The sequence below is a fragment of the Tursiops truncatus genome, chromosome X (assembly GCF_011762595.2).
Source record: "Tursiops truncatus isolate mTurTru1 chromosome X, mTurTru1.mat.Y, whole genome shotgun sequence".
Lineage (NCBI taxonomy): Eukaryota > Metazoa > Chordata > Mammalia > Artiodactyla > Delphinidae > Tursiops > Tursiops truncatus.
In genome coordinates this window covers 40,547,121-40,573,658 of record NC_047055.1, presented here as the reverse complement: position 1 = coordinate 40,573,658, position 26,538 = coordinate 40,547,121, and the positions used below count along the sequence as shown (strand labels likewise).

General features: G+C 39.9%; 1 pseudogene; it reads left to right on the top strand.

Moving 5' to 3' along the window:
* Positions 1 to 13,276: 13,276 nt before the first annotated feature.
* On the top strand, positions 13,277 to 15,016 carry LOC141277661 (17S U2 SnRNP complex component HTATSF1 pseudogene; annotated as a pseudogene).
* The last annotated feature ends 11,522 nt before the right edge of the window (positions 15,017 to 26,538 follow it).

The window sequence follows — 26,538 nt, the reverse complement described above, 5'->3', positions numbered from 1 at the left end:
AGAGATCAGCTGCTAACCTTATGGGGATTCCCTTATGTGTTATTTGTTGTTTTTCCCTTGCTGCTTTTAATATGCTTTCTTTGTATTTAATTTTTGACAGTTTGATAAATATGTGTCTTGGCGTATTTCTCCTTGGATTTATCCTGTATGGCAATCTCTGTGCTTCCTGGGCTTGATTAACTATTTCCTTTCCCATATTAGGGAAGTTTTCAACTATAATCTCTTCAAATATTTTCTCAGTCCCTTTCTTTTTCTCTTCTTCTTCTGGAACCCCTATAATTCGAATGTTGGTGCGTTTAATGTTGTCCCAGAGGTCTCTGAGACTGTCCTCAGTTCTTTTCATTCTTTTTTCTTTATTCTGCTCTGCAGTAGTTATTTCCACTATTTTATCTTCCAGGTCACTTATCCGTTCTTCTGCCTCAGTTATTCTGCTATTGATCCCATCTAGAGTACTTTTAATTTCATTTATTGTGTTGTTCATCGTTGCTTGTTTCATCTTTAGTTCTTCTAGGTCCTTGTTAACTGATTCTTGCATTTTGTCCAATCTATTGTCCATTCTATCTCCAAGATTTTGGATCAACCTTACTATCATTATTCTGAATTCTTTTTCAGGTAGACTGCCTACTTCCTCTTCATTTGTTAGGTCTGGTGCATTTTTATCTTGCTCCTTTATCTGCTGTGTGTTTTTCTGTCTTCTCATTTTGCTTATCTTACTGTGTTTGGGGTCTCCTTTTTGCAGGCTGCAGGTTCGTAGTTCCTCCTGTTTTTGATGTCTGTCTCCAGTGGCTAAGGTTGGTTCAGTGGGTTGTGTAGGCTTCCTGGTGGAGGGGACAAGTGCCTGTGTTGTGGTGGATGAGGCTGGATCTTGTCTCTCTAGTGGGCAGGTTCAAGTCTGGTGGTGTGTTTTGGGGTGTCTGTGGCCTTATTATGATTTTAGGCAGCCTCTGTGCTAATGGGTGGGCTTGTGTTCCTGTTTTGCTAGTTGTTTGGCAGAACTAGTTGTTTCCAGAACTGTGGCTTGCTGGTCGTTGAGTGAAGCTGGGTGCTGTTGTTAAGATGGGGGTCTCTGGGAGATTTTTGCCGTTTGATATTATGTGGAGCTGGGAGGTCTCTTGTTGACCAGTGTCCTGAAGTTGGCTCTCCTACCTCAGAGGCAGAGCCCTGCCTCCTGGCTGGAGCACCAAAAGCTTTTCATCCACACAGCTCAGGATAAAAGGGAGAAAAAGTAGAGGGAATTAGTAGAAGTATGAGGAAAGAAAGAAGGAAAGAAGGGTAGGAAGGAAGGAAGAAAGAAAGAAAGAAGCAAAGAAGGAAAGAAGGCAAGAAGGAAAGAAAGGAGGGAGGGAGGGAGGGAGGAAGGAAGGAGGGAAAGAAGGAAAAAAGACAAAGAAAGAAGATACAGTAAAAATAAAATAAAGTATAATAAAGTTATTGAATTAAAAAATTCTTATTTAAAAAAAAAAAGGGACGGATAGAACCTTAGGACAAATGTTGGAAGCAAAGCTATACAGACAAAATCTTACACAGAAGCATACACATACACCCTCACTAAAAGAGGTTAATGGGGAAAAATCATAAATCTTGCTGTCAGAGACCACCTCCTCAATTTGGGATGATTCGTTGTCTAAAGGAGGGAAGGAAGGAAAGAAAGAAAGAAAGAAAGAACGAAGGTAAAGTATAATAACGTTATTAAAATTAATTATTAAGAAAAAAAATTAAAAAAAATTAAAAAAAAAAAAACATGGACGGATAGAACCCTAGGACAAATGGTGGAGGCAAGACTATACAGACAAGATCTCACACAGAAGCATACACATACACATTCACAGAAAGAGGAAAAGGGAAAAAATCATAGATCTTGCTCCTAAAGTCCACTTCCTTAATTTGGGATGATTGGTTGTCTATTCAGGTATTCCACAGATGCAGGGTATATCAAGTTGATTGTGGAGCTTTAATCCGCTGCTTCTGAGGCTGCTGGGAGAGATTTACCTTTCTCTTCTTTGTTCTCACAGCTCCCAGGGCTCAGCTTTGGATTCGGCCCTGACACTGCGTGTAGGTCGCTGGAGGGCGTCTGTTTTTTGCTCAGACAGGATGGGGTTAAAAGAGCCGCTGATTCGGGGGCTCTGGCGCACTCAGGCCGGCGGGGAGGGAGGGGCACGGAGTGAGGGGCGGGCCTGCGGTGGCAAAGGCCAGCGTGACTTTGCACCAGCCTGAGGCGCGCTGTGCGTTCTCCTGGGGAAGTTGTCCCTGGATCCCGGGAACCTGGCAGTGGCGGGCTGCACAGGCTCCGCGGAAGAGGGGTGTGGAGAGTGACCTGTGCTCGCACACAGGCCCCTTGGTGGCGGCAGCAGCAGCCTTAACGTCTCCCGCCCGCCTCTGGGGTCCGCGCTTTTAGCCGCGGTTTGCGCCCGTCTCTGGATTCCGCGCTTTCAGCCGTGGCTCGCGCCCGTCTCTGGGGTCCGCGCTTTCAGCCGCGGCTAGCGCCCGTCTCTGGAGTTCCTTTAAGCAGCGTTCTTAAAGCCCTCTCCTCACGCCCCAGGAAACAAAGAGGGAAGGAAAAGTCTCCTGCCTCTTCGGCAGGTGCAGACTTTTCCCCGGACTCCCTCCCGGCTAGCTGTGGTGCACTAACCCCTTCAGGCTATGTTCAAGCCGCCAACCCCAGTCCTCTCCCTGCGCTCCCAACCCCAGTCCTCTCCCTGCGCTCTGTCCGAAACCGAAACCCGAGCCTCAGAGCCTCAGCTCGCAGCCCCGCCCGCCCCGGCGGGTGAGCAGACAAGCCTCTCGGGCTGGTGAGTGCCGGTAGGCACCGATCCTCTGTGCGGGAATCTCCCCGCTTTGCCCTCCGCACCCGTTGCTGTGCACTCTTCCGCGGCTTCGAAGCTCCCCCCTCCGCCTCCCGCAGTCTCCGCGAAGGGGCTTCCTAGTGTGTGGAAACTTTTCCTCCTTCACAGCTCCCTCCCACTGGTGCAGGTCCCATCCCTATTCTTTTGTCTCTGTTTTTTCTTTTTTTCTTTTGCCCTACCCAGGTACGTGGGGAGTTTCTTGCCTTTTGGGAGGTCTGAGGTCTTCTGCCAGCCTTCAGTAGGTGTTCTGTAGGAGTTGTTCCACATGTAGATGTATTTCTGGTGTATCTGTGGGGAGGAAGGTGATCTCCGCGTCTTACTCTTCCGCCATCTTCCGCCTTCTCCCCTAGTTCAACAGTTTTTGAACTTGCTTCAGCGTGCATCAGAATCACCTAGAAGCCTTGTGAAAACATGGATTTCTGAGTGCCATTATCAGAGCTTCTGCTTTAGGAGGTAGGGTAGGAGCTATGGGGGTAGGGTGAGAAGCTGAGAATTTGCATTCCTGAGAAATTCCCAAGTGCTGGTCCAAAGACTATATTGAGAACCACTGACAAGCTGTAATTACTACTTGGACCCACTCTTTTTTATAAGCTGGTTTTCTCTTGAGCAAGACTGCTTTTAACTGTTTATTAAAACAAAACCAAATATTTCTATTTTGATCCATTTAAAACATCTTCTAAACATGCACATATCCAAGTTATTTTTTTCGAAGCAGTTTCCCTATACTATGTCATGATCATATTCTTAAGCAGAAGTAGTTAGGCACATGGGTGTGATTTTGGGGATTCACCTCCAAGTAATTCTCCATCATTAGTATCATCTCTTAAATACCTTGTGACGTTTAACTTGATTAAGAAGATGATAAGTAGAAGCATAGTCACTACAAGAATACTTAATGGGAGGCAATATGGCTTGGGGATTAAGTGCATGGACTTTGTAATTAGATCTGCTTTTGAATCTCAAGATTGCCACTTAACTAGTTGTGTAATTGTGCTCAAGGAATGCAATTTCTCTGAACTCTATTCTTTACCTGTATAATGGGGGATGATGATAGTATCAAATTCATAATGCTGTAAATAAGATTATGTATAGATAACACAGTCTACCATGAGAGGCATGAAACAAATGCAATAAATAGTGCCTAGTTTATATTAGTGGTTGCTAACCTCTTATCTTCAGACCTGTGAGGCACCATAAAGTTGTTGCAAAGGATCCATGACACTGTGTGCACACTGGTGTCTGCAGATGGAATCAGTGAGAAATAGTACATATATATCTACAATTATTTTCCAATGTATATAGATGTTGACTTAATTAGTAAAATACAAATTAATTCATAAATGTTACTGAATTGCTAATAATTTTCTGTCATTATGCAGTCTTTACATTTTTATCAGCAGATATTAAAAGATCAACTTTTTTGACATTTAAGAAGGATCCTCACAGTTTAAAAAGGTATGAGGCACTTGTTTATCTGAATAATAATTCACTATTCTCCAGCAAAAAGCAGGTCTCTGAAAGAGGGGAGCCCAGGTCAGTTTTGATAAGCAGAAGAGAGAGAGGAAGTTACAGAGCCTGGGATATTGCTTAAGGAGGGCATGATCTAGAGAGCTGCTGTAGTGGGGCACTCTGAGAATCTAAGGGCCGATGTGAAGATATCAGGGAAGAAGAAAGACATCAGTAGTTTTTGCCAAAAAGGTCAGAGAATCCATTGACCAGCTTATCTGTTCTTAGGTAACTGAGTGCCTCAAGTGAACAACCATCCACACCAATGATGTATCCAGCCTTCCAGAAGGACTCTGGAAATCCATTAGGATGGCAGCATCTCCCTGGGGGACTTGTATGCCTAGTGCAGGAAAATGCATTGTTGATTTATTCTGATTACATTTTCCATCAAATTCCTCTAAAATGACCAGCAAACGGTCCCTGAAATAGGAAAGAATTGGTGGCAGGAGTGAAATTTCGAGTCACTTTGATAAAATAATTATCTTCAAGGATTTGGGCTCTGATCGCTACTTAGACTGTGTGAAAATATTGCTGAATAAGGTGCTGAGCAAATTCAGGTTGTCATTAAGGGGACTGTGGTTGGTATCATTAAATTATATCCATTATTCAGATAAATGTTCCATGCCCTCTTAATTGTCTGCTTCCTCATCGACTTGAACATTCAGTTGGGTTTTTGTTTTGCTTTTCTGTTTTCATGTCAGAGGAAGAGGGCAGTTGGTACTCATAATATCTTGCTGGAACTTCATAGATGCCATAAATATTTATAAATCGGATAAAGTTATGTGTACTTCCTAGTCTAGAAGTGCAAGCTTAAGTTTGCTTTCATTATTTGAGGTGGTTTGGTCATGGTAACAGTATGTGATTTGGTAGCAGTTTAGGGTTGACTCAGAGGGAAAAGGAACAATTGTTTTATGTCTTTATTTCTAGCAATAGCTGAATTCAGGATCATGTAATTGGTACACAAAACACAGCTATTCAACCATTTCTTTATAGTTTCCTCTTCCACGTTTTCATTTTCATTTTCTCCCACTCATATATAGGCCATTTAAACATGTATCTCTATAACCATTAAAAAATATCTTCAAATTTTTGTCCCAATAGATTTTACAACAAATATTTACTCTCAAATAGCTTCCCCGTGCAACACAGAACACTCCTGAATTACTTTGCACTCCTACCTACCCCTCCTACCATCCCTTAATGAGGGCTCAGAGACTGTAAACTCATATTAACAGCAGCCTAAGTAAACAGCATCAGAAAAATAAGTTGACTTCCAAAGGAAAGTTATCATATAAAGCTGAATAGAACTGATTTATACTTTATCTGTTTTTTGTAGTTAATATTTCTACTGTTAATATAATTAATGTTATATGACTATAATCTACCCACCTAACATAATTATTTTCATTTTGTGTATGCCTACATAATTTTATGTCATTTCAGCCATTTTATGCACAGAGTTTTATGTTTTGCCTTTTCCATTTACCCATCAATGCTTTTCCATCTTTGTCCATAGTACTCAGGATTCTAATTTCTGATGGCTGCTTAATATTCCTTCTTGTTTATCTAGCATAATTTACTTGGTCACTCCCTTATCTGTTGTGCTTTGATCGTCTGTTGTGTTATGCATTCATTTTCTATTAGAGTGGCCAAGAAAAAGTTTGACTTTACAATCACCATTTTCTACAATAGGAGTCCCTAGGTGTTTCTGCTTGACTGTCCCATCTCTCCCATTTCTACCTGAGTTGGCCTGAACTCTGCCAGGTAAAGGATGGTCACCCAGTGCAAGATCTTTCCATATAGTATAAGGTTGCACCTGCAGTGCAATAAGCTCTCTGTTTGGTGTTTGACATTATCTCATTTAACTTTCTCAATATGTCTATAAGAAGGTCTTGAAGTATTAACAGACATTTGGGATGAAGGAAGATGATGGGTGGGTAGGAAGAGTTGCCTACTGGTGGGAAAGAAGAAAGGAGAGAATAATGGAGGTAATGCATTTACTAAACACTGAACAAGCTGTCCTTGCAGGAGGGTAAATGTGTTAGGATATCTTCTTTTCCTTCTCCCACCCTAAATTTGCCAGTTTCTCAATACTTGGGGCTCTCAGTTGTGCACAATGGAGGCTAAGACTGGTCTGGGTAAGAACATGTTTTTTTCCACTCTTGAAGTCAACATTCAAAATGTTTCTATGTGGGAGAAATTCCCTCTGCTCATCCTGCTTTTTCATTCAGTTCAAATTCTGCCCCCCTGTTTATAAGAAATGTAGAAATTTTTCATCCTGCTCGAGCATTAGATTATTCGGTTTCCCCAGGCCACCCAGCCTGAAGACTTCTTTGGGATGCTACTAGAGAATGGCATCATAGTTTATCCATTTTTTGCAATTTCATCAGAATGCCTGATGCCTTTTTGAAATGTGCAGGGACCCAGGCTAATTGGTCCAGCCTTGTTGTTATCAGCAGTTTTCAGCAATGACTACCTAGGCCTAACTTTGAAATCTTTGTGAATTTGCTCAGTATAAACAGAATAGGGTATTGAAATATGCAAAGAGCTGCTACCATGTGGGCATCTGCTAACCTTAGCATATCATAGTATTCTTCATTAGTGGGCATGCAGAAGGAGCTCAAAGGACTCTTTTTGATGGCCATGATATGAACAATCAGGAGGAGAAAGTGAAAAAAACTTTATTTCACAGGAGGTTCTGGTAATGAGTAGTGAATTTCGGATATGTTCAGGATTATTCTGCTTTCCCCCCTTTATATCAACAAGTCAAAAACTATTCATTAAGCAGCCACTCTGTTTAAGACTATATGGAAAGCACTGTGGAAGATATGGTGATCTATTAAACTGGTTCTTCTTCCTTCAAGCTTAAATTCTAGTTGAGGTGACAAGACTTGAAAAATTAGGTAACAGGAGATAAATAGTTCAAGGCTAAAATAGAAGAGGTGTCATGAGACAAAACATTATTATTTGACAAATGAATGCTACAGACAAGTGTTCTAGGAGTCCCAAGAAGATAGAGCTGAAAGGCATGCTGATATAGTACCTTTTCTCCTGCTGTTCTCTGTGCCTGAAACATCCATTCCATACATCCCTCCCTACCTGTAAAACCCCTATTTATCTTTCAACATACTATTCAATCATAGCTTCCTCAGTTCAAACTTCATCAACCCACCCAGAGTTAACCACGTTACCTCTGGTGAGCTCATAGAAACTTAAACTCACTGAGTCTATAGAAGCACATTATATTGCTGTTTACACATTGTACTCCTCCACTAGATGGAAACTCAAGGGTAGGGTCAATTTGATATGAATTTATCTTTCTGTCCTAAGAACCTACCTTAGAGTTGTATAGTCAGTGTTCAATACATTTGATGAAATGAAACAAAATGAATACAGTGGAAAGAGCACTGGATTTGGAGTCAATGACAACAGTGCCTAGCTTAGGAAATGCTTTTAGGAAATGCGTGTCATATCACCTCTGTGGACTAAATTAGAATGATCTCTAAAGTTCTTTATAATGGTTAAAACTGTGTAATCTTAGACTGGGAGTGGTTCTTAAATTTTCCCATAACTGCCACTGACAACAACAATGGCTAATGTTTACGGCAAACCTGCTATGTGCTAAGCATAGATCAAAAATGATCTCCGTCAACCTTCCAAATAAGCTTATGTGGTCAGTGTTATTACACTCATTTTCCAGATAGAGAAACTGAGACTCCAAGAGGTGGACTAATTTTGCCCAGAGTCACACAGCTGGAAAGTATTGAAATGGAGATTCTAGTTCAAATATTTTTGAACCTAGAAGTCTACGCTCTTAGCAACCACACTAGTCATTCTCAACCCTGAACGCACATTAGAGTCATTAAGTTGTTTTTTTTTTTTTTTTCTTAATAGTGATGGCCAGGCCCAAGTCTTCTGGGATTCTGGTTCACTTAGTCTGAGGAGTGGATTGAACATTGGCCGTTTTAAAAGCTCCCCTGAGGGATTCTATTGTGCCACCAAATTTGAGAATGCCTGCATTATATTATTCAGCCTTTGAGACTGCAGCCGAGTCTTGTGAAATGGTAGAGTTTAGATGGGCAAGAGAAAGGACGACATTCTGGATAGGATTTTTTTTTAAGCTTTAAGGTGATGCACAATTATCTGAATGTGTCTTATTTCTTTGAAGTAAGAGTCCTTTGTTGTATCAAAGCTACTAAGACATAAGTGCATAGACCAGACTTCAGCCCTGCTGCAAGTGGATTTCGAAACAGTTTCAATGCAATTTCCCAGTTTCAGAGAGAAATGGCTTCTGCACTGGCTTATACTGGGTCTCCTGCCACCATTTTTCTGCCAAAGGTCAATGGACAAACTATTTCCTTGCATGGGACAGTAGGTTCTCTTTGACCCATACACTGGACTGCCAACCTGTCCATTTCTACACGATGGTTTTCATTTGGAATTTGTGAATCAGATTGATTGAGAAAGCTAGAATGAAAAGAATTTTAGAAAAGACATGAAATGATCTCTCCTTGCTTTACGGTACAACACTTGTCATGGGGCTGGTTTTACAGCATTCTTGAAAACCTTCCTGTCTGGCCAGTGCATCAAAACAAGTGGCTTATTTTGGGTTTTGGCAGCGGCTGCTGCTGATGTTGGGGGTGGCTTCCTAAGGACAGTATCCCTGAGGGGATAGGAAACTGGAAAGAAATTGGTAGTAAACCAGCAGCTGAATAACTCCTGAGTGTTCTGAAAGACTCATTGCAGTAGAATTGTCAGGAAAGGGACACCTTGATTAGGAACATTTCAGAGTGCTCAAATTGTTTTCCTTTTATAAGCATACCACTTAAACTTTGTTGGCAATACACTTCCTGATGATGACTTAATCTTTTGGCTAGATTAACTACTGGCTTAAAAATACAGTTATCCAGCTGGGAAGGGCCATTTTGGGGTTTTCTGGAAACAGGCTCCAGAGGAGGACTGTGGGACTCAGTAAATTGTTGTGCAGCATCTTGGCGAGGTTACCTCTAAATGTCTTAGCTGCAGAGGTTTATGGTGCTTGAAAAGGGAAGAAGATCACCTTGGGTCAAACCCAGACCCACAGAATTCATTTCATTCCCTTTCAGTTTTGACTGCTTGCTTGTATCAAAATAGATTGTGGCAAATGGTGTTTGGATTTGGTAACTCTTTGCATCTTGTTAGAATCTACCTTGAAACAGCTCTCTCCAGTTTCTCTGCGCCCATAGCATTGATAACTAGGTACTTGGCTGGAAAAGAGGGCAGGCTCTGAGAAGCAGAACATCTATACTCTTATTAACAAATGGTAAAACCTGTCCTGTGCAATGAAATATGGGATGGTCTGAATATTACTAAGATACTAAATATGAGGGAGTCATGACAATTATAAAAGACAGAATATCCATAGAGATTAGGCATTCTGGAATCAAGCATATCTGGAATTTGAATCCTGGCTTTACCACTTGCTAACTTGGATGATCCACATTAGCTTTCTGAGCCATTTCCTCACGTGACTATATTGGGAGAATTTAATGAGATGCTGCATATGATTTGTTTAGTAGGTAGTTAACACTCAATAAATATTGGCTGTTATTATTAGACTGTGATTTTTTTTTTATTACTTCCATCATTACCACATGTTTTTGCTACCTTCATCCCAGATGGATTCCCATTGCCCCCCAGTGCAGTGTCCTACCTCTCCTGTAGAGTAAGTACCATGATCCAGACCTTCTTTCTATTCTAAAACCTTACCAACCTTTGATTCAATCCTTATGATTGAATCCTTATGTTTATGCTTCCTATTACATGACAGTTGACTCCACTATTTATCAGTGAGATGACCTCTGTGAGGCTTATTTCTTCAGCTGAGAAGATTAAGTGAGATAATCCATGTAAATCACTTAACACAGTGCCTGGTCTATGGTAGTACTCTGTAAATGTTGGCTGCTTTTACTTCTCTGTACTTGTCAAAACAGGATAGTGGTGAGACTGGAAGAAAGACACTAAAAACACAGATTGAGATGATATTTCTTTCATGGCAAAGGATCTAGAGACATAGAGGGATGGTTATGTATAGCGGTAGATGGGGCATTATGTTCCCAGATGAAAACATGGCTCTCAGGTTCCCATAGCTCGCCCTAGGGATGTGCAGCTTTGAGCTACACCATCTGCATAGAGTAAGGATTTTTACCAGACTCTAAAAGATCCTTTTGCCATTCTTATTTTGTTTTCTTTTAATTCTCTCCTGGTCCCACCCAACTGTTCTTCAGATTCTGGCTACAAATCTACCTACGTACCCACCAGGGGCAAATAAATGATCACAACTCCTTCACATTCCTAAGTATTTATGGGAAAACTAGGTGAGGGTAAGGTCACTTTCCTGGAAACGTCAGTTAGCAGGAAAAGGCTAAGGCCTGTTTGAGGTCTACTTCTGTTGGACTATGGTGATGCTTTATAATAGGATTTATTTTTATTCTGAAGTGGTAAGACCTTGGCTTCAAATTAGAGCAAGCATCTCTAGATGGAATTTGTTTCCCCTTGGAAAATGCTTAATATAAAATAATGCAGACTTGTAAAAAATTCTATTGGCATGACAGTGTATGAATAGAGAAGTAAAAATGCCTGCCTCTTAATCCACGTGCCTACCCTGCCAATCCCTACCCCACAGATAACCACTGTTAACTCTTTGTTGTGTATCCTTCTAGGTTTTCTCCATCCGTATATAAACATATATGTCCAAAAATTGGATTCTATCATAAATATTGATCTGCTTCCCCTTTTACATAATAGCATGACTTGGAGTTATTTCTGTGTCAATACATCAAACTCTTTTTCCTTTTTTAGCAAGTGCACAATATAGATGGATTCTTGGGTAACTTCAGTTTTTGTCTTTATGAACAAAACAGATTTTAGATGGTAATGCCATTTACAAGTTAATGAGGTTTATTAAGTTCACACAGTTATTAGGTGGGAGAGTCAAGATTTGGACCCATGTTGGCTGACTCCAGAACACATGATATTAACTGCTAGGCATTCCTTAGTTTCTGTAACTTAATTACTTTTACTCTCAGTTTCTAAGGTAAGCAGTAATAAGGTATCAACAAAATTTCACAATTAGAATAGACCTTTGAGACAGCTTATCTATTCCAACCTCTGACTATACAAACAAGTCATTAGATGGTTCCTCTTTGGGAAGAATCATTTCCAAAACTTAACTTTGGTGATAGAAAACTTCATTAAATTATTTGCATTTGTGGTGGTAGAAATTCTGGATTGCTTAAGCAATTGTTCATCTTACAACCTTTATATTTTATATCAACATTTCTTCATATGATATGCTAACACTTTGGAGTAGGTAGGGTAAACTGTTATTAAGTCCATTTCACAAGTGGGGACGTTTAGGCTCAGGGAAATTAAACAGCTTAAATTTTTTATTGAAGTATAGGTGATTTACATTATGTCAGGTTCAGTTGTATAGCATAGTGATTCTGTATTTTGTAGGTTATACTCCGTGATAGGTCATTACAAGATAATGGATATAATTCCTTGTGCTATGCAGTATATCCTTGTTGCTTATCTATTTTATATATAGTAGTTTGTATCTGTTAATTCTATACCCCTATCCTGCCCCTCCCCCATTCCCTCTCGCCTTTGGTAACCAACCACTAGTTGTTTTCTATATCTGTGAGTCTGTTTCTGTCTTGCATATATTTCCATTTGCATTACTTTTTAGATTCCATATTTAAGTGGTGTTATACAGTATTTGTCTTTCTCTGACTTATTTCACTAAGCATAATATTCTCTAGGTCCATCTATGTTGCTGCAAATGACAGCATTTCATTCTTTTTACGACTAATATTCCATTGTATATATACTACATCTTACTCCAATAGTCTGTTGATGGGCACTTGGATTGCTTCTTTTATTATAAATAGTGCTGCTATGAACATTGTGGTGCATGTATCTTTTCAAATTAGTGTTTTCGTTTTTTTTTCTGGATATATATCCAGGAGTGAAATTGCTGGATCATATGGTAGTTCTATTTTTAGTTTCTTGAGGAACATCCATACTGTTTTCCACAGTGGCTGCACCAATTTTCATTCCCACCAATAGTGGGGATGAAACCAGTGAAAAGGGTTCCTTTTTCTCCACATCCTCCCCAACGTTTGTTAATTGTAGACTTTTTGATGGCCATTCTGACTGGTGTGAGGTGATACCTCACTGTAGTTTTGATTTGCATTTCTCTAATAATTAGTGGTGTTGAGCATCTGTTTATTAAATGGCTTAAAGTTATATAGTCAGTTACTGAAGGCAACCTGAATGTCAGGTGAAGGAGTTTTGACCTGAAGGCAGCAAGGAGTTACTGAAGGTTTTGAATAGGGGTGAGGCTGTGGGAGTTACGTGGGTGGGGTAAGGAGATGATTGTATGACAGCACTGACACTTCAGCAATAGGAGTGGCAAGAGCCAACATAGTAAGCCAGGTCAGCTATTCAGATATGAATAGATAAGAAGCATGGATACTATTGATAGCAATCAGACTGAAAAGGAAGGGATGGATGGAAGAAATATCAGGAGGACAATATTTCTAGAGCTTCATGACTAGCTGGAGATGGGGGACTAGAGAAATAAAAGAAATAAAAGAGATAAGGATGATTCCAAACATATTAGTTGGATTGTCAGTGGAACCTTTTACAAATAAGAAAATCAGTGTTGGAGTGAAGAGCAGCTTGGATTAAGACTTGCTGGATGGCGATGTTGTGACGCGTCAACAATGGCGGCTGTGTCAACAATGGCGACTGCGTCAGCGTCAACGGGCCTCCGTTGTCAAGCGGTTTCCAGGCGTTGCAGCGGGACCCGCAGTCATCTTAGAATGTGCCCGCTCCCGCCGCGTTGTGGATCGAGCGGCGGTGTCAAGACCCAGCGGGGCGAGCCAGCGTCACTTCGGCCTCTTCACTCTCCCGGACACTGCACCTGGGCTAAGTCGGCAACATGAGCGGCAACAACTTGGATGAGAACGACGAGTTTGATGAGCAGTTGCGAATGCAAGAATTGTACGGAGGCACTGAGGACGGCGACACCGAGAAAGATCCCGGTGGAGAAAACGATTCTTTCCAGCAGCAGCCGACTGACACCCCATACGAGTGGGACCTGGACAAGAAGGCTTGGTTCCCCGAGATCACTGAAGATTTTATTGCTACATATCAGGCCAATTATGGCTTTTCTAACGACGGTGCGTCTAGTTCTACTGTGAATGTCCAAGATGTCAGTGCTAGGACTGCAGAGGAACCTCCGCAAAGAAAATCCCCCGAACCCAGTGATACCAAAAAGAGGGGAGAAAAGAGAAAGGGTGAATCAGGATGGTTTCATCCTGATGAAAGCAGAGACACAAATGTGTATGTTTCTGGTCTGCCTCCAGATATTACAGTGGATGAATTTATACAGCTCATGTCCACGTTTGGCATTATTATGACAGATCCTCAAACAGAGGAATTTAAGGTCAAGCTTTACAAAGATAATCAAGGAAATCTTAAAGGAGATGGACTTTGCTGTTATTTGAAGAGAGAGTCTGTGGAACTTGCATTAAAACTTTTGGATGATGATGAAATTAGAGGCTACAGATTACATGTGGAGGTGGCAAAGTTTCCACTGAAAGGGGAATATGACACCTCAAAGAAGAAAAAGAAGTGCAAAAACTATAAGAAAAAGCTGTCTGTGTGGCAAAAGCACTTGGATTGGAGACCTGAGAGAAGAGCTGGCCCATCCCGAATGCGCCACAAGCGAGTTGTCATCACCAGAAATATGTTTCACCCTTGCATATCTCAAACGAATGTTCAAGAAGCCGCAACTGAAATGGAATTTGAAGAACCTACAGATGAAAAGAAGTCTGAAAAAACAGAAGATGGGGGAGAACTTGAAGAAGATGCTTCTGAAAAAGATGCTAAAGAAAGTGGCCCTGAAAAAGAGGCCGAAGAAGACTGTCCCCAAAAGGAATCTGAAGAGAGCTGCCTCGAAAGAGTGTTTGAGGAAGGCTGTCCCAAAAGAGTGCGTGAAGAAGACTTCCCCGACAGAGAGTCCGGAGAACGTAGCCCCGAGAAAGAGCATGAAGAGGGTAGTCCTAAAAAAGAGTCGAAAGAGAATGGTGCAGAAAGAGAGCCCAAAAAGAAGAGACTCAAAACAGATCCTGATGAGAACGGCCTTGAGAAAGGTTTTGAGAAAGAGGGCTCTGAGAGGAATTTAGTGAAAACATTCTTAAAAAAGAGGTAGAAGAAAATAACTCTGAAAAATCAGAATTCAAAGGTGACAGCTCTGGGAAAATGTTTGATGAAGAAGGCTCTGAGAAGGGGTTTGACGAAGAGTCAGATGAGAAGGAAGAAGATTCCACTGAGAGAGGGACTGTGGGTGATTCAGGGAATGTTAAGGAGGAAGGGCCCCTGTCCACAGGCAGCAGCTTTGTCCTCAGTAGTGATGATGACGATGAAGACGATGATGACGTTTAATCCCTTAAACTTGCTTTGTAGGGTGATTCCTCCATCTCCGTTTTGCCTCTGCTCCAGGGTAATTACTAGTAGTGTTACATGAACGTGTGCATAGAGGTAGGATGCCCTCAGATCAATGCAGTGAAGTGTTCGTGATTATCTGTACTGGCCGATTTTAAATATATGTGAACAAGACAACTGGATTCTTGTCTTTTGTCATATTTGTTAAGTGCATGCAGAATACTATTTTTAAAGTATTCTGATGGAAGTTTTTGATATTCAGAAATCAAAAATAAGTTGTTAATATGCAGAAACAGAAAATTAGACCTGAGTTAAATTGCATTTTTCATTCTTGCTATTGCTTTATTCATACTAAAGTTTGGTTTTTCTAAGGACCTGAAAAATCCCTGTAGGAGTCTCCTTGTTTCAGCTTATGATGTTACCACTGATGTCCCCATTTCCCCTCTCTAAACCAGAACATGTTACTAAAACTTATGAAGTAAAGAACACTTCCGAGTTTTTCCCTGCCCAGTCCTCGCAAGTTACTTTTATTTTTCTTTTCTACCCTCTTGCCATGAAAATTGAGTCTTAAACGTGCAAAAGTAAACTTCCCAAGGTCCACAGCTTCCATTATTGAAAATACAGAGGAAATCAGAATTCTACCGTGTACTGTTTGGGCCCCTCTAGAAGTTGATTAAAGTTACAGGACCTTTACCCAGAAAAATCTATGCATGCACTACACAATCTTTTGTATACAGTTTGGGGTGGTTCATGGATCCCCTGGAGTTTAAGAACTTTTGTCATGCATATTTCAGATTTTTGCTTTTGATTTTGTTCTAGAATCATGGTATCTAGTATATGCTAAGTTGTGTAGTCCCAATAAAAATTTGGGTCTTTCTTGATTGTGCTTTCCAAATTCAGTATTCATGAATTGACTTCTGATGTAGCATTAAGAAGTTATTCTCATAAACTAGAAGAATTAAAATAAACTGCATTGGTGCTTTCTCATGAAAAAAAAAAAAGACTTGCTGGATGCTGGTGGTTGGATATGTAAGTAAAAATGTGCAGCTATTTTTAGAAAATGTAGTACTGGGACTTGGATGAAAGCAGTTTTGCAGGTTCAGGCTCAATAGTTTTCTATCTTTACAGAGCTGTTCACACACTCAGTGTAGTAGGTCTGTAAGGAGACTTTAAATATCATCTATTCTGAGTCCCTCCTTTTACAGAGGAGACCAATTGGTGAAGTAACTTGCCCAGTGTCCTGAGTGGCAATGACAAATCATATTTCCTGAGTCTCTGTTCCTTGCTCTTTACTGAACTTTAGAGGTTGCAAACTGGTAATGGACCACTGATAGTTGTGTTTAGCCAGTAGAGTAGATTGTATTATTGATCACAAATACTTGCCGCCTCTCTCTAGGAGAGGATTAAACTCCTCCTTCCCATTAAAGTCATCCTTGGCCATGTGACTTGTTTTGGCAAAGGAAATGTGTGCAGAGGTGATGTGCAGTATTCCGGAGAGGAACTATAAAGCATGATTCAAGTACATAGTTTCAGTGCATGATTCACCAGGTTTTCTTCTTCTGCTACGAGTTTGTTTATCAATATTCTAGATAGAAGTAGAATATAGAAGTAGCTGTGTCAGCCTGAGTCCTAGACTAAACATGATGTGCAGCAGATATGCAACTAACCTGTGATGGGATTATAATGTGGGTAAGGAACAACCTTTTGCTGTAAGCTAAGAATCTGGAGTCATGTGTAAATACAGTATAACCTAGTCAGTCCTAACTGATACAATCTACATCATTTAAAAAAAATGAATCAGTGACTAACATTTGGAAATTTTGAGAATTAGCAGAAAGATCCAGACTTCAGATTTCTGATGAAAAATTGGCAGGAGTGACACATTTGGCCAACCCGGCACACATTGGCTGGGGCTGTATAGCATCTATCCTTTAGAAATAGAAGCTAATGCTATAGTTTACCCCAAGCATCCTATACTCCCTATTTGTATCTTACACCCATCCATCTTTTTCTTCAGTTATCTACATTACCTGTCTGGCCCTTGTAAGCACTTGAATTTGCCACTTTGGCTTTATATCAAGTTTTCCTACCCCTCAGCAAGAAAATGCTAGAGGCAAAAAGAACAGAGGACTGAAGACAGAACTTTAGTTAATACCCACCTGCATGGATGAGATAAAGAATCAGTGGGGAGACATTTAATAACTGGTTAGGAAAGAAAGAAGAAAACCAGAATTGGACAGTTACCAAAACAAAACACAAGGAAGAGACAAGTCAAGAAGGGGGGATGGTCAACCTCAGGGAAAACTACAGAGTTCAACAATAAAGACAGTGATAAAAGCAGGTCATATGTGACCTTTGAGAGAATAATTGCTGTGTTTTGATGATCATGGAAGACAGAAGATAGGAGATTAAGGAGCAAAGGGCTGCTGAGAAAATGGAGGTGTTGAGATAAAAATTTTCACAAGTTTGGTATTGAATGGAAGGAGAAAAATAATTAATTTCTAAAATGGCAGCAGAATCAAACCAAATGTGTTTTTTTTCCCACTTCTTGTTTTGGTGGACAAGGGCAAGGGGCAACACGTGTTTGAAAAGCATTGGCAAAAGAGCCAGTAAAAAGGAACCAGGTTATTGAGGGAACAAAGTTTGGGAGGTGGCTAAGGGTAATGGATAGAGAACATGGGTGAAGCAGCTAGTTTTGGAAATAAAGGATAATAGACCTTCATCTAAGTCTGTTAGTGTGCAATATGGGGTCCTAATGAATCATCAGTAGTAACTCAGAAGAAAGCAGTATCTGGGTCCCATGGTGGGGGTAGGGTAATGGAAGAATGATGACCTTGTCTAGTAGTTCAGAGAAGGTCTGTTCTCTCTGGTTACAGTCTTGAAGGAGGAGCAGACAGGCAGTGAAGGATCTGATAACTGAGAGACTGAAAGCCATTTGCGGCAGGAACCCGAGCCATGTGCCCAGATAGAATCTTGGTGCCTTTCTGGGCCCCTTTTCTGTCAGTTCTGCAATTGCACTAATAAGAAATGCCTCTTATCTCACATAGGTTAATGATTTTGAGAAGGAAAAAAATACAGTTTATTATGATGGCAGGAAGGGCAATGCAAATGGCAACTGAGAAACTTGAAATGCAACTAAGTGCTTTGAACTTCATTTCAAGAGGCAACGATACCACTCACCAAATAGCACCCTCTGAAGAAGGAACATAGAATGACAAAATATGCTAAATTCAGTAATTTTCAGCCTGTGCTCCTAGACCCCCAGGAGACCCTCTTTGTGGTCTGCATACTGGGCCCTTATACTATTAGTGTTTACAATATGTCAGTGTCTATATTTCTATTAATGACATAAAATAGGGATTTACTTATGCTACATTAGCATCTCATTATCATGCTTGGGTTTGGACCAAAACACAACAGCTGACCTATAGATCTTTCCTGTCAAACAGCATAGAGAGAGAAACCACTGTGCATCATGATGTTCGTGGAGGCCATGCTGTCATTCCCACTACAACCACAATGAGAGTATTGCCAAGGAAGGAATTTCTAGTGGAGTCTTAGTGGCGAATGAAAGCAAATAAGATAGTGGGTTTTTTTTTCCTGCCTTAACAAAAGCGTCAGTATTTATGCTGCTATAGCTGGTAAACTCTGTTTTGTGAAGGCACGTTGATGGGGAGGGTACTTGGGATAGATTCTGATAGTAGGTGGCCCATAGGTTCATTTGCCTTGGAAGAGACTGGAGCATAGAAACAAAATTACACTCATTGCCCCATTCTTCTGGGGTTTCAGTTACTTTTCCATTACTTCAGCAGGTTCATTTTCTGAGTTTTGAACGGGGTCAGAATATAGAGAGGGGATTGATAGTGTGGTGGTGGGAAATGTGCTGCAGGAGGGAATGTGCAGGGAGGAATGGGACTGATTCTTGGACTGTAGAATAAAAATCAAAGAGAATGAGTAGTTCTCAACTCTGTTTAATTTACCTTTGTTGTATCTTTCTTTGTCACTAGGCTACACTAGGCACAAAATTTAAGAATTAGTACAATGGGCAAGACTCATGGTCTGATCAGCTTGTTCTTCCAACTATGACAATGACACTAAGGACATGCTATTACAGACCTTTCCTGACATCAACTGTTTTTCTTAATTACATGAATATTATAAACTATATACTGGTTCAAATAGGAGACTGAAAAATCCAGGGACCTCAAGGATGAGTAGGAGCTAGTCAGTGGTGGTGGGGTGAAGAGAAGAGGTTGTATTCTGGACAGAGAAAAAAGCATATGCAATTGCCCTGAGATGGCAGAAAGCAGCAGACATCTGGGGATTTGAAAGAAGGTCAGTGGAGCCTGGTGAGCAAGTGGGAGGATGATATCAGTGGAGACTGAAGAGATAGGCAAGAACTGGAAGCCTAAGAATATCCTTTGTGGGAAACAGTGTCCTGAGTCCCATGAACGTTCATTGAAAGCAAGTTCATGATATTATTAGTGGTATTATACTAGAAAGCCTCCATATACTCGAGCTTATGTTGTACTGTACAGTCACTCGTTTGAGCATTCATTCGACAAGCATATACTGAGTGTCTACTGTATGCCATGTGCTTTGGGCCAGAGTTGTATACCTCCCAGACTTTTGTAAATTACAGGCTGCCACTTACAATGTGGTCACTTTTTCAGTCCTGTCATGATAGAGTCAGATTTAGCTTCTTTTCATTATTATTATCTTGGGTATAGTATTGACGGTTTGGAGAACAGGGCCCAATGTCAGTGAGTTCTGCTGTCAGCAATCTGGAATACATCTTCCAAGGGTGTCCTTAAGCTCCTGGTGGGCAAGATCAAGAGAGAGAAAAAAACTAGAGCTGTGTCTTTGTGCCACTGAAGCAGCATTTGGGGAGATGTTAGGCTTAGTTCTCACGACTCTCTTATCCTCAGTGCTATGAGCTTTGACGAGGAGCCTATAATTGTCATTTTGAAGACTGATGGATGCCACTTTTTTCTTTATCTCTCTTTCTAGCTTTGCTTTATTTAGACTCTGTTTTTTTTTTTCACCTACTGCCTCTTTCCATTTTTTTCCATCTCTTTTATTCCATTATCCTAGCTGTCTCTCTGAGAATGAGTACCAGGAGTAAAGACTCTGCTCTCAGTAGCAGGGAAAGCAGAGTGACTCATGGGCTAGCCCTGACCTAGGAATGAACCTTTACAGATATCTTCATCTTCATCCTCATTCACAAAGAGCACTTATGCTGAAGAAATTAAGTCAGTGGCAAAAAAGTGGCTTTCTCATCTGGAAACCAATTTAAGAAGCTTTCTCCACATACTCTGGCCTTCATTGATCTCACCTTTTTCTGTAGTGTATACTTCATTGAACAAGAATCATAAGATTTAGTTCTTGATAATATATTGTATTGGGGAATCTTGCATGATACCACTACACCAGCGGTGCTGCTTATATTGTATTGGGATAGTTTCTAATTCTTTAATAGATGTTGATTTTGTTACCCTAACAGGATAGGACTGTAAACTCCCACAGGGAAGGGACTATGACCCTACTTAATTTCTATCACCCTTAGAACTGAGCAAAATGTCAGGCATACAGTTTAGCCATTCAATGGCACTTGATTGAATTAATGAGACCTGTCATATTATTGTACATAGAGGAAGACCTTTGGATTCCTACCTGCCTTTCTTTGATTGTTAGAGGGTAATAGAATTTTTGATAATAATTCTTCCATCATCACCCTCCCTCATTTGTCTTTCTCTTTGTGCACCAGTAAGGAGGCATAGATTTAGATGAAACATCCATTTCTTCATGTCAAATTCTGTCCCTTTGTGTGGCAGTTTCCATTATACAAGTATGCCTTTGCTTTGTCTCTACATCAGGACAAGTGAAAGCCAAGTAACCAACATGAGTGGTTGTATCCCTTTTTTGTTCTTTTACCCTTTGAAGCAGCACAGGAGGAAGAGAGGACAATAATGTAGGAGGACAATAACATGAGAAAGTTGGAATATGGTATAAATGAAGGGGACAGATGTCATTTGAGGCTACAAATTAATCCATTAGGTCTTTGGATTGTTGTAACTAAATGGCAAGAGCTGAGAGAGGAGCTGTGTGTGAAGATGAAGACATTCCTTGGTTTTGGCAGCCTGTGCTTGGTAAACCAAGATAAGAGATTGAGGTGCTGATATTCCCATTGAAAAAATTGCATGAGATTAGTATGGAAAAAGAGAAAGGGCTTAGAAATCAAAGAAATGGGAAAGGAAATGTATTTGATTCCTATGGCTGTTGTAACAAATTACAACAAACGTCGTGGCTTAAAAAAACACCCATTTATTATCTTACAGTTCTTGAAGCCAGAAGTCCAAAATGAGTCTCACTGGGATAAAACAAGGTGTGTATAGGTCTGCATTCCTTTCTGGAGGCACTAGGAGAAAATCTATATCTTTGCTTTTTCCAGCTTCTTGAGGCTTTCTGCATTCCTCGGCTTGTGGTGCCCTTCCATCTACAAGGAACCAAGTAACCATATGTGGACAAACTTGGGTACTAAGTCTGTAGATGACATAGGAGACATGGGCCAGGAAACACTGAATGAGAGCCAATGCCCTTCTAAAGATGTAAAAACTGTTACGTAAATATTATCAGAAACAGATAGCTTAAGAGCCGAGTCATGCTATTTAAAATAATCTCATTATGATTTATAGTGCATATGAATACATCTTGCTTTGCACATGCAGTGTGTTTGCATTAGAGTTCTGTGACTTAAGATGTAGTATAAGATAAAGTCCGTGTAAGCAATTTTGTAAATGTTTTTACATTTAGCTTTCTAATGCCAAAGCTAATTGTTTAATATCTCCTCTGTCCTCTGCTTCATGTCCTTCTGTTTCATTCTGGGCCACTTCCATCCCTCCCTCCCTCCCCCTTTCCTATTTTTTTCCTATTGTTTTTGGTTCCTATGCTTTTCATTTTGTCCTTCTACTGACATCATATAAGTTTTTAACTGAGCAATTAATAGAATAAATAAAGTCAAGTCCAGCATATATACATTTTGGAGGCAGAATTTCTGTTTTGGGAAACCCCTTCAAATTTAATCCCATGCTAGTCAGATTTCATGTTTATAGATAAAATTTTAATGGTTCCCTGTAGCCAATCTCCTAGAGCCCCTCTATGTTTTTACTCTTTCTGTGCTTTGACATGTGACCTGCTTGGGAAAAAATAGGTTTTTTTGAGGATATTATATAACTTGTATGACTTTTCTCTAACATATTTTGGCCAGAGATATGGATTTGATTTTCCCATGGACTGTAGTGTAACTCTAGTTCATTACTCCAGTCAGTGCTCTTTATCCTGGAGGTTATTTTACAGAAGTTGTTCAGAGGAACCCCCCAAAAAGTGACTAGATGTATACTAGCTTTCCATGTCTGCTATTAGAGAAAGAATTCCTGAGTTTCCGCCCTACTGATAGTGGGTCAATACTCTCATCTTTGTACATGAAGGAAGCCTCACAGCCAGCCCTGTAGACAAAGAGTGTTTTCATTTTTCATCTTATTCTCTACTAGTCCTTCTTTCCTAGGATGGCCTCATGTCTCTCAGAATGGCTAACAAAAAAATATGGCTTTAAAACCGAGCATAGCTGCTAATGACTTTATGATCCTAAGGCAAAGTTGTCTTTGTACCATAAGAGCTTGGCTGTGATTTGATAGTCTGAGGTGTGGTGATAAGGAAATGGATGATGGCTGTTTAAATCTGTCCGTCTGGCAAACTCAACAAGGTTGAGTATAGCCTGGTGGTTAAATTTTTGGTCTCTGGACTCATGAAGAGTTGGATTAAGTTCTAACTCCAACACTTACTAGCTTTATGTTGTTAAACAAGTTACTTTACCTTTTTGAGCTTAACTTTCTACATATGTAGTAATGTATATCTTAGAAGGTTAACTGAATCACAGGGAGATTGTCATTGAAGACTGTTTTCCGTAAGCACGTGGGCAGCTGCCCATCCAAAAAATCTAATAAATACAGAGGCACATTGTACATCAAACTGAAATAAGGCAGCCTAGTGTAGTGGCTAAAAGGATGGATTCTGGAGCCTGATGCCTCGGATTCAAATCCAAGCTTTATCATTTAATAGATGTGTGGCTTCAGGCAACTTATTTCATCTTGTGGCTCCAGTCTTCTCATTTATAAAGTGGGACTAATGATAGTACATACCTCAAAAGCTTGGTATGAGGATTAAATGAATTAATACAGCTATAACACTTAGCACAGTGCCTGGCACATACTAGGTGTTCAAGAAGGGCTATCTCCTCTTATTATTGATACAAGTGTTGTTAACACTACTAATAATAAATAAATAAGTAAAGATGATAGATGTAGAGATTGAGATAAAGGATGATACCTTGGTCTCTAGCTTACTCAGCTGGTTCTGTAGTGGTACCATTTATTGAGATGGAGAAAACTGAGAGTAGATTTAGGCATAAGTTTTGGGAATGGCAAAGTTTAGTTTTTGATGTAAATGTGAGGTGCCTGTGGAATATGAATATAAAAGTTTCAAATTAGGCAGTTTTTCTACAAGTCTGGGGTTCACAGAATTATGGACCAGGGATATACTTTTGAGAGTAATCAATATACTATATTTTTAAGATTATGATACTGGATGACATAACCAAGAGAGAGAATTTAGAAAGGGAAGGAATGAGGGGGTCCAGGATCAGTCTCTGGGGGTATGGATAATGAAGAACCAGTAAAGGAGATTAAGAGGTATGGCAAAAATAAAAGAAGGAAACCTACCTTTTAAGTAGGTTTCAAGAAGGAGGGCATTGTCAACTGTATAAAATGAGGGCAGAAATATCCATTGAATTTGACCCTTTTGAGAAGTTTGGTTATGAAGAAGCATAGATTAATGAGGATGATAGCTGGATGTGTCATCAAGGAAGGATCTCTTTTTTAAAATATCAAAAATTCTAGCACATGTTCATATGTCAGCAGAGGTGATCTGTTAGAGAAGGAGAGATCAAGGAAGAGAAAACAGGAGGACATAGAATCCAGAGCATAAATGGAGGGGTTGGCCTTTGACAGCAGCAAGAACGCTGCCTTTACTTCTATGAGATAAAGCGCATAGCACAATGCTTGACATATAGTAAATGCTCAGTAATTAGTAGCTGTTATGCTTGTTGTTTTTGTTGTAAGCTCAAGAGCCATGCTGACTTGGACACGGAAAAGGCAGTTTGAGTATGCTCAGAGCTCAAGCCTTAGTGGAAGGAAAGCCTGGGTAAGGAGTTGGCATTTAGGGTGTGCTATTCTAAACAAAGACCCAAGAAATGTGAATTTTGAGATATAAATGCATTTGGCTAGGTTGTCCCACCTAACCTAGCCATATTTTTTATATCAGGGGAGGGTACGAGGCATCTCTGATTATGACATGGACAAAAGACAAGGTACTTTTATTTTATCAAGTATACTTCAAAGACGTGGCTCTGAGAAATGGGCAGATTGAGCTCCATTGAGATTCACTGATCAGCATCTCTCATAGTGCGTGTTGTCCCTGTAACACATGTAATTAAGGAGAAAGTGTTCCCATCCATTATATTTACCTCAGCAAAATGTGCTTCCATATGATGACATTAAGCAGTAAGTGCTTTGTGATTTATGCTGTTTCTATGATGTCATTGTCTGTGCTCTCAATACGATAAGCTGAAGGCGTTTTAGCTATTATTCCTTTAGAGACAAGTACCTTTTGTTAAGGGCCGATTTTTCCCAGCATCCTGAAATGCCTTTTGCCTAATCATCTCTGAGCATAAATGCAAGCTTTGTGATTTTTCAAAAATGCTTCAGAATTTCCTATAAATGTGTGCTTTTTAATTCTTTTCTCAAGTGGTCTTTATGCAACCAATAGAAGTCTAAATGTTTGATTGTTTTTTTCATCCTATGTTTTTTAGATTAAAAAAAAGTTTGATTGGTATTAGATATGAAAGATAGAATACGCTTTAAAACTTTCGAACTGTTATTTGAGATCAGTATTAGAGAGAGAGGCTCTTTCAACAACTATCTGTTGTCCTGGTTAAAGTGTATAAGAAGCTACCTGGCCAGGAAATGGGCTGCATTGGTTTTGAACCTGCCTTGTTATTGGTACCATATGTCTGTTCTCCTAAATACTGAGCCTGGCCCTTTGGTTTCTGTGAATTTCCAGATTCCTGCATATTTGCCTTAGTCTCTAGGATTTAGGCCTTTCTAGTTCCCATATCTTTGCTTGGTCTGGCCTGTCATGCTTTGTCCTGTGTGTTTTCAGACATGTGTGTGCTTGCCTGGTTTAATTCACTAACTTTTCTCAAATGCTCAATCAGGTATGCCTTCTGACTTTTGATCCCGGGACTGATCTCTGTCTTGGAGTACCAGCTTTTTACCCTGGCCTCCATGTTATACTGTAACTCCCAGCACCGGCATTGAGAGCTGAATAAATCACTGATCTGACCCAGTACAGCATTTCTGATTTTCATAGCAGTAGTCGTAGAATGTAAAGGATGCTATGCTTGACGTTTGAATCTCTGGGGTTAAACTCTGGCACTACCAGAAACTCACTAAATGTCTATGAGCAAATAGCTTAGCTTCTCTGAATTCAGTCTCTTCTTTTGTAAAATAGGAATAATTTTTGCTTCATTCACTTTTGTGAGGATAAATGAGAAATAAGATATCATATGTAAAAAAAACCCTAACATGATAACTAGCACATGTCTGTTAAATCTGATATTTTCATACACAATTCTGTGTCATTAATTAGTTTCTTTTTACAGGCAAGTACTTTGTTTTCAGAGCAAATACTAGCCCATAAGTAAAAAGTATCAGTGACAAAAGTTTCCTGCTTAAAATTCAGAAAGACATTACCACATAAGTTCATTTTAACAATTATCCCAAGTTTCCCAATTAATTTATCTTCAATTCTTATGTATGCTGATCACCAATTGCATTATGTCCCTTCTGAAAACAATTAATATGACAACTTGTAAATTTCTTGCAGAGAAACTGGATATTCAGAACTGAACAAAAACATGATAGTGATTATAAGAACAAATATTTGTGTATTTGGTGGTGTTATCCAAGAAATAATTTGAACTTTTGTCCATTTATAAGATGTGATTTGCTTCTTATGTTCAATGTGCCATTCATTAAAACAGCAACATAACATGGCATTTTAATCTATATATTTTTGGTGAAGTCATGCTATTGAAATACAACTTCATGTGATTAAAATGATTGCTGTCACATTATCTAACCATAAAGAAGATGGGAAAGTAAATCAGCTCTTTTAGAGTACTTAGTGCATAGAGAGGTATTTAATATACAGCATTCTGTTCAATGTTCAGGGAGGCAAATATCATTATTCCTGATTTACGGATCTGAAAACTGAAGCTCAGAGAAGTTGAGTAACCTGTCTATGGTTATACAGCTAGTTCAGAGTATAGCTGAGATTCGAACTCATGTCTTCTTTATTCCAGTTCCATGTGTCCTTTTCACTACTTGAGGTAAACTACTACTGTCTCCTGATACCAGAATGGTAGGGAAGACCCTCTGTACTTGGAGATGTTCAACGGTTAATCCAATTCCTGGCAGTGAACACATACAACTGAGTGTGAAAGGATAGGTTAGTAAGGGAACAGAGAACAGGCAAAGGCTGAATAGCTCACATTCAGAGGCATGTTGTATTCAGCTAA